We start from the raw sequence: 9,003 nt of genomic DNA on the forward strand, positions 1-9,003 counted from the left end.
GGGTAGGGTTGGTCGTGACGATGTCATGTCATGAGAGTTACATTGCTTCCTCTCGAACGTCTCCAGTGCAATATAGCTACAGAGATGATGCTTGCTCACACAGGTTCTTACTTCCATTGGACTGAACGTTAATCGTGTTAAACGTGACGGGACAAGGCAATCCACACATCTCTCCGTCCTCCCGTCCTACATCTATCTCAGCTACAAATTGAGTCTCTCCTTAGAAACGAGAGACCCGAACTCCTGATGTATTCAATTCAATCACGCACACCACTCTACATGCATCCCTTGACAACATCCCCAGAACCACAGCACATCTGCTCACGACTTCGTGTCCCAGTGACGCAGTGCCAAAAGGACCTGGTGGGTGTATCTCATAGTACTTCAAGTTGTATCTGTAGACGTCGTACTCACCGACTGACATCTCTGCTGCCTGTTTTCGATTGGGTGGCGATGATATTATGTTTGTGATGGTTGATACGTCTATGTGTACGATGTTTGAGTGTCAGTCCAATGTATGTTGTAAAAGTTCGATCTCATAGTACTACCTCTAACTTGAACTAATTCCCTCATCTTGGAAATAAAACAGTGTCTCAGTGGTGGTATGTCGTGTTGAAAGTACAAACCTGTACCTCTGGCCATGAAGATGGTGCACTGTTCGACGACGAACCTCTTATACCGCTCGTCCCAAGAACCAGCCTACACAATATCACAACCAACAAACACACAACCTAAACGTACCATCCTACCCTCTCCATCCATTGAAGCCAAGCACGACACCGTCAAATATCCCTCACCTCTTCACAGACCCCCCCGTCCATATCCCATTCACTCATCCTTACCCCTTACCCATGCCTTAACCGAGACTGTTCAGATTATCAAGAAGTGTGAATCGAGTACGTTCCATTTCCCAACCAAAGAACTGAACAGGAGTGTTAAGATTGATGCTTTCTGTTCATGGTAGTTGTATCATTTTTTTTTGGCTAGTCTGTGGGTTTGGTCGCTCCCGTTGAGATGTTAGTGACTTTTGGGGGGTTTGGATGATAGGGTTGGCTCGGGGGTATCGGAACTGGGCCATGGGAGGAGATGTTGAGATATATGTATGCCGCTGTCTCTCCATCCATCATAGGGGAAGGGGTGGATGGCTATTGCCATAGACATTACATACTCCTAGTGGTATGTGTATGTGTGTGTCACACGGTCACGGTTTCTTTTATTTTCGATAGCAATTCTTTGCATTCAAGAAAGGAAGGGTGATGAGGGATAGGGAGGAGGGCTTGACGTTTGCGATTACAGCGTCTGTAATGTCACGATATGATATGGCACCATTCTTCGAGGCTTATATTGGATTGAGAGAAGAAGACATGGAAAGTAGAAGCGTGTGGGAGATCAAATGAGGATGTGTGCAGACTTCACTGTGATAACTTGAGGTATCGTAATGGCACTCTTCTGTTCTAGCCACTATCCCACGTCTATTGTTTTCGAGTGATCTGGAGTGAGGCTGTAAATCCACTTTCAAACAAATAACAGGTAAATCGTAGTAAATCACTCCACTAATGAAGGAACAGAAATAGCAAGATTGAATTCAAAGGAGAGGAAGAGGAAGAATGAATGCATAACTAGACATGGCTTCCCATCGTTGAAGAAACAGAATATCGGTTCAAGGCAGGGTGACGGAATATCTAACCCGGGGACTGACTTTGAAGGTAGTATAGTCTCCGGTGGAGATATCTTGTCAGAAATTACGTACGACGGGGTATATGGTGCTGATTTCTCATTACTTATTGTGGTGTTTTGGTGGAGGTTGCACTTACGATGTCGAAGAGCCGTGAAAGGAGAAAGTGACATCGTCACATAACAAAGCTACATATACTATCACAGAAGTCCAAACAATTAATCTTAGATACATATATCTCAAACTCCGAATATAATAGAGAGAGAAAGGTATTTGTAGTTTTGTCCACACTTACACCCCTTTGTTATATCACTTCGTCACCCTTTTAAATTCCCAAGAAATTTGCAGCTGGAACATTTGCGTAGATGTAATCAATCCAGGTGAAATAATCAAAGGGTTCTTATTACACACACCTTACTGCTAGAGATATGTCGTAGATACCCAGACTCATACAATGTGAAATTTCTCGATACATAGGTGAGTCTACATTACATTGCACTTTATCCATCTTAAGTACAAACAGTCAAAGGTAAACGGTAAAACATCACATCTCCTAGTTCGAGATATAATAATTGTATATTCCTTGTTTATAGAGTGGCATTGGTGTGTGAAAATGTGTGTTTGGTAGTTTGACGTAATCATATTCTGTGTATCTGAACTGGTTCGAAACCCGAACCTTCGCTCTGCGTGAATTGTCCTTTTTGATTGCTTGATATCTACGAGGGATGTACAAAGATTACGATGTGTGCTTATATCTTACGTCTGCACTTGGGTTTCTGAGCGTTCGTCATTTCGTCATTATTTTTCTTTGGAGGTAGATGATAGTTACGAAAACTTTGATAGATATCAAGGTTTTGATGGGTATGTACACTTAAGATAGTACAATTCAGTTTGAAGAACAAGATATAAGTAAGTTGATGAATAGAGAACGTAGCAGGACATTTTATCTTCAATTTCTAATGGTAGAGGGACGATGTTGGTTTTGATTTCGACATTGATATTGGCGTTGGTATTATTTCGACATGATTGAATTCGACATCTCTGAATTTGAAACAATCGATTTTGAATTATTTGATCTTAACAACTTTTATCTTGAACTAATCAATTCTAATCTACCCGTTGGAATAAGCATTCGTATCTACCATACCTACCAAAATCAAAAGCTCACAGTACATCACACAAAAAGGCAAGAAATTCACACCCACGACCACTCCCAGCAGCCAGCCAAGCATCGAATGACCTCCACAAACGAATCCGAACGAGCGATTTCCTACGCATCATCCAGACCGTACGATACGCCCCCATACATGCACGCACACCCAGCCCAGAGTGACAGTCCTCTGAATGTTTATTTACTGACCTGACCTGAGCTGCACTGCGTTGCGCTGACATTGAGCTAGGCCGCGGAGGCGGAGGTGGAGGCGGCGCTGTGGCGCCGTTTGCTTTTCTTTTTTCTCTGGCCATTTTTCTTTCCCCCCAACGGGCGCGCTCGGGGTCCGCCTACTGGATGGAACGAACCATGCAAGAGCGGTAGATTTGCTAAGGCGGGCGGGCGTGCATGCATGCACGAAATGTGCCCAGTCGGAAGTGCGGTATATGTCAACGATTTGAACTACGTGGGGAAGGGGAAGGCTGGAGTCGGATGGGAGAATGGGCAGGTCTGGAGTTAGTTGAATGCATGTCTAGCTGGGTGGCAGCAGCAGTTGTTGAGCAGACCGAACGGTGGATGCGATGGTGAGAGGGAAAGGGTGCACTCCAGACCGTGGTACCAGGAAGGCTTGGGAGGGAGTTGGGGTTGGTCTGGTCGGGTCTGGTCTGGCTTGTCGTTTTTTTTTCCTTCCTCCCTCTTGTCGTTGCGTCGCCTTACATTCCTTTGCTCCGTCTTGGGGGGCCTCCCGGGTCTAATTGTTAGTAGATGGATTTTTTAGTAGCTCCGAAGGATTCCTTTTTTTTCCCATCTCTTGTCTTTCTGATGATTATTCACGCATGCACGTTTTCATTATCATCGGCGTGCCTACGGGCTAGGACGAGTCTACCCAGATTGCAGCGTGGAGGCAATATGGCACCATCCCGCCATCCACCCAAAGAAAGCGCGGATGATCAATATTGACAAAGTTCTTGGACCGCTACCTCCCTCTCTTGTCCTTCCGCTTTGTTATCGGAGGGAGCCAAGACAAGTGATGGAAATGTCTCACTTGGCAAACCAGCGGAGGGGAAAATACCGCGCCGCGCCGCCAGAACGTTACACGTAGACACAATCTATGTGCTGGAGCGTTTGATTAGTTACATTCCTTGGAGACGGAGAGAGCGAGAGTGTTGCTGATGCTGTGAAACTGGATGCCCAACTGCCGATGCGATCTGGTTTCCAGAAGGGTTCTCTCACAATGCGGAGGTGGAGGCGGGTGATCGACGAAAATGTTCCGACACATTTGATGCGCATTGCGCGCCGCAACCACATCGACAAACCCCTTGAACCCCCTTGACAAGACAAGACATCTTGAGTAGACAAGACTTGTCTGTAGTACTCGGCGGAAAGGGGTTGCACTGTACGCAATCTGGCGATAAATCAATTGAATGCGCAAGGGCGCCTCTGCAGATCTGTATCAGAAGGACGCGCAAATGGCCAAGTCAAGGTTCGCCAAGAAGGTACGAAATGGACACAATAATGGAGTCGACGGGGCGGCCCCAGCTTTGGCAGGACGAACAGGAAAGGGTATCCCGTTGATATCACGGTCGAAGATGTGATGGGATCAGGGAGGTACGTTGTACAGGTATCATGGTAGGGGTTCGACTCGAGACGACGTTTGAGCAGCAAACGACAGTTGAAACTTCGGAGGTTTTTCCATTGTTTTGGTGGAACCGCCTGTCACAGTCCCTCAGTTCGAGGCCTGCAGGCGAAGGCAACGGGATGTTTGTGAAAGCCATCCACTCATGTCGCACCGGAAATCAATCACCTGCACAGGCGGAGGCAGCGCAACCTGGATTGCTTGGGTCTTCCCATCGACGCCCCAGACATTGGTGCCGCATGCACATGAATAGCCGCAAGGAATGTAAGTTAATGTCGGCGTTAGATCTTGTGTCACAAAGGAGCATCTATGTCAAGATTAGGCGCCGCGAGTCGGGATTTGCACCAAGCTTTCTGTAAGAAGCAACACGCTATTTGCTTGAATGAGATGTGAAATTGCCAAGAAGGCGCAAAGACGTCTTGGGAGGAATTGTTTCGGACGGCGAGCGGGACATATCGAACAGAAGATGGCAACGTATATGCGGATCAGTCATGCGCCGCCATATACGGCAATAGTGTAAATGCAAATAAAGACGTTGACAAGATTGAGTGAACGAGGCGCGCGAGGATCTAATTCTATAAAGGCAAATTTGCCATTGTAAGGCCGAGAGACAACACGAGAGGCGGTATTCATAATCGCCGGGGATCTGCAGATCTGAGGGTGATTTCCACGCTGCATCCAAATCGAGTCGACCCAAGCTTTTCCTATTAGAAAGGAGAGATGGTAAGGAGAAACAGTACTGTTAGTTGGCCGAAAAGGAGATTAGGAGGTAATCGTGATCATCATGTTGTTATGATGTTATGATGTTATTTGTTGTTGTTATTGTTTGTTATTGAATGACGGGGTGGACTTTGTTTACGAGGTTGTGGAATTGGCAATATTAAACGTCCCCGCCAGCCGTATCCCTTTCTGGCAGACGCGTTGGTTCGATGGGATGGACCATGGGATGGGATGCGATTGTTCTTGGATGCCTGTAAATGATGCATGTAGACGTATCTAACTTGTGGATAGCTTCAGGAGTTCGAGATTCAATAATTGGCCCGCAGTGGGAATAGGATCGTCTGTTCTCCGCCACAGGAAATGAAAGTCTGATGTTTGTCTGTATTGCTCCTGAGTCTTGCCTGACTAGCGGAGATGATGCGGTGGGGAGGCTGGTGATGATGATGAGACTGACTTGACCGTTGTTGGCCTGGGATTATTGTTTCTCCATCGCGCAGGCATGGGAGGCAACATGGCAAACAGGGAAGACAGGCAGGGTCGGCCGAAGATGAGGCAGGAAAAAATTGGTGCTATTACGACGTTGCAGGTTCAGGATGTTGTTGTTGGCGCGGTTGGTAACAGGTCACTAGCTGTCTCATCTCATCTCGGCTTGCAGCTCGGGGCGATCCCTTTTTTTATTTTGGTTCACAGGCGGCTTCGGAGATGAAGTCCCGATTTCTGCAGCTATCCGCAGAGCCAACGGAAATGTTGAACGATTGCATCTGTGCTGGGAAACATTGACGAGCGTGGAGAGAGGAAGATGGTCAGGACTCAGTAATATGGAGAAGAGATTGACAGTCCGACCGACGTTGAGCCTTCTCTCCTCGGACTTGTCTTCTCCATGAAAAACAATTGCTTCCCCAAAGAAGAGAATCCGCAAATCCCCCAGGACCGACAATTGACCACTCCACTAACTTGGTAGGTGTCTAGTAATGAACAGCGCAACGTTCTTGAGTAAAAAGCCCACAACAAATCCACTCACGGCCGCGCTTGAGATACGATGTGTAGTTAGTGTTCCTATTCAGTGCAAAGTAAGTATAATAGTTAACCCCTGCTCGTAACTAAGTACGCTTGTAGTATGGCGACTATGGCCCTGGCGGCGGGTAGTATGGGAGCCGGCGCGGCGAGTACAGCCTGTTACTTGATACTTGCGGCTTGCCTTGCTCTCTGCCTTGCCCTGCTTTGCGCGCGGTGAGCTAGATGGATTCGAACTTGGACTTGGACTTGGACTTGGACCTGGGACTTGCGAAACAGTAACGAGTAAGTGGAGTGGGCTCGTCCTACTTTACAGTCTACCGCCGTCGTATACTCCGTACTTGAGTCGTCGCTTATCGGTGCTGCAGCAAGAAGAAGATGCGAAATGGTTGAGCAAAGACCCTCCGCGTACCTCGTACCTGAATCCGACCAACCAGGGCATCGCGGTTTGTACCGGTCTGAGCGTGGAGGATAGATTGTACTCCGTAGAGGGATCATTGAATTACTGTATTTTACTTGAGCGATTACACATAACATACAACAACACTGTGTGTTTGGTCAATTACTAGTAGGAGCACGGAGTCGTCAGCCTCATCCTGGAGTATCTTTCATCCAAAGTCCTCGTAGCAAAAAGTCTTTCCTGTATGCTCGGTCATGGACTCTCCTGATTGGCCCCAGGGCGCTCGGATTGCCGTTTTCGGAATCCATCCCACGGGGTCCCTTTCCGTTACGCTGTTCGTACGAGGCGAGGAACTATCAGATAATAATTATGTATTATTGACATCTTGAAATGTGCTGTGATACGTACACAGTATTGACAATCAGGCATTGTCATCATCAACGAAAAAGAAAATCCCTTCGCCTTTACGCCTCTACCTTTCCATTATCATGAATTCAAAAATAGCCTCAACCACCTACCTAATCAACAGAACAAGCCCTCTCGACTTCACTCAAATCATGCACACATAGTTCCCCTTCGGAAAGAACCTCGGAAACCGTCCCCCCCTCCGATCGCGGCACTCCCCCGGCCAAACCCCATCCACACTAGCCCCATCCTACCCTATCAGTCGCATTAGCAAATAGCAATTGAACCCTCTTCCCTCTTTTCGCATCGTTTCGCCTCGCGCAGTGCAGTGCTGCAGATAGGCCAATCCGGGCCGCTGCTGACTGTGCGGCGCCATTAACGTCATCGTACTTTATTCCTTTTCGTAAGGCGAGAGAGAGGCGGCTAAGTGGTCGGGATTCGGCTTGCTTAGTCGCCTTCTTGGGGAGATCCTTTGCGCGTGGGTTATGTTGGTCGTATGTAGGGTGGATGGAAGGTGAGGTTATTGAGGGGAGGGGAGGAGACAAGCATGTGCATAGGATTCGCAGCGCGTGGCTTGAAGAGGCTTCGCTTTTAAGAAGAGTTATGGGTTGGATGTTTGGGTTGTTGGTTGGCTGGTTTGGTCATTTGTATGTAAAGTGTATGTAGTGTATGCAGTGTATCCCTTCATGTACACCATCATGAAGAAGAGAAAATATCGTTATTCCCGCTCAACAACGCACACTTTGTGATATTAATATCTACATATTTTCCTCTACTATACAAGTCCATAAAGTACACTTTGATTACAATTTGCCGTACCATACAACCGTCGTTGATACTCGTTGTTTAATCGCGTTTCTTCACCACCAATTTATCTCCCCAACTATCAAACCCACCACAACCTCCCCTTATCCTTTCAACACAAGCACCCATCAAACCCGCAACCACACAATCTAAGCATCAGCCAAGCACACGACCCGCGCCTCACTTTCCCCAACACTTCCTATCATTCGCTGTGTATTGGGAGGTGGTGGTGGACCCGCAGTGCTGCATGTCGCTTTTTTTGTGGGGTTGATATGCATAGCTACGAGTACATAATGCTGGGGTTGGTTGGAGAGAGCTGGAGAAGGAAAATTCTGCGTAAAGGGTTGATATGAATGGTCGGGGGTTTATGGGATCATGGATAGAGGGAGGATTTGGTATAGTAGAATGAAGTTGCTTGTGCTGCGTGTGAATTCATCACTTTAATCGTTCCATTCAAGAAAAATCCATGAACCATAGAGAAAAGAAAAGGGAATAGAAACCATGTAGTTTCTCCAGTTCTCAGGGGACTTATTGTGGATCTCGCAAAAGCATAACAAGCAATCGCACAAGCAAAAAGCATAAGAATTCACACACCCTATACCAAGACATGCAACCTCTGATGTTTTTTCTTTCTTCTCCCCCCGTTTCAAAGGGAAAAAAGCTTCCTGATTCCTTAGAAGCTGGGAACGTCAAACTTCTTTCCCACATGCACGTGCGCGTGCGCGTTTCATATGGAGATCATAACTGCCACTGCATAACTACCTAGGCACACGTGCGAAGAGATACTCGCGAACTACCTACGTCACTCGTCCTTCTCTTCTCTCCTCACTATCTCGTAAAAGTCACGCGCAACACCACACGATAATACCTGTACATTCACGCATCGCAACACCGCATGTAGTCTGTAGGATCCTTCGCACTGTGCACACTCCTGCCCTGCCCTGCACCTCTCTCGCCACGTTCCTTCCCATCGTCATAGGTAGGCGTGGTGCAGCTATTCGCACCGAGGAACCAGCGAACGGCGACAGGGTAACACCCCGCGACTCATGTACGCTGCAACGCCACGGGGCGTGGCGAGAGCTTGATACCCCGATGTGATAGCCACCTACCTATGCGATGTGATGTGATGTGACGAAATGGAGGTGTTTGCATGGTCACTAGGGGAGGGGGATGGATGGGTGTTTTGTTTTGTGTTTGAG

The sequence above is a fragment of the Aaosphaeria arxii genome, assembly GCF_010015735.1.
Source record: "Aaosphaeria arxii CBS 175.79 unplaced genomic scaffold BU24scaffold_4, whole genome shotgun sequence".
Taxonomy (NCBI): domain Eukaryota; kingdom Fungi; phylum Ascomycota; class Dothideomycetes; order Pleosporales; genus Aaosphaeria; species Aaosphaeria arxii.